Source organism: Penaeus chinensis, chromosome 32 (assembly GCF_019202785.1).
Source record: "Penaeus chinensis breed Huanghai No. 1 chromosome 32, ASM1920278v2, whole genome shotgun sequence".
NCBI lineage: Eukaryota > Metazoa > Arthropoda > Malacostraca > Decapoda > Penaeidae > Penaeus > Penaeus chinensis.
The window spans coordinates 16,014,405-16,014,606 of NC_061850.1; positions in this window are offsets into that span (position 1 = coordinate 16,014,405).

The window sequence follows — 202 nt, forward strand, 5'->3', positions numbered from 1 at the left end:
CAATTTTGTGTACACTTTACTGTGCAATACTCAACAGGATAGTGCCAGTAATCTATTATATATTCTGTATAACCCATACCTCGACGAAAAACGGTGTGTGTTAAAAGGCGCTGGAATTGACATTGTTTTTACGTATCCGAACACGTTGCGTAATACTTTGGTTAAGCGCAATGCTTTTGAGACTTCTCCTGGTGACCTTCAA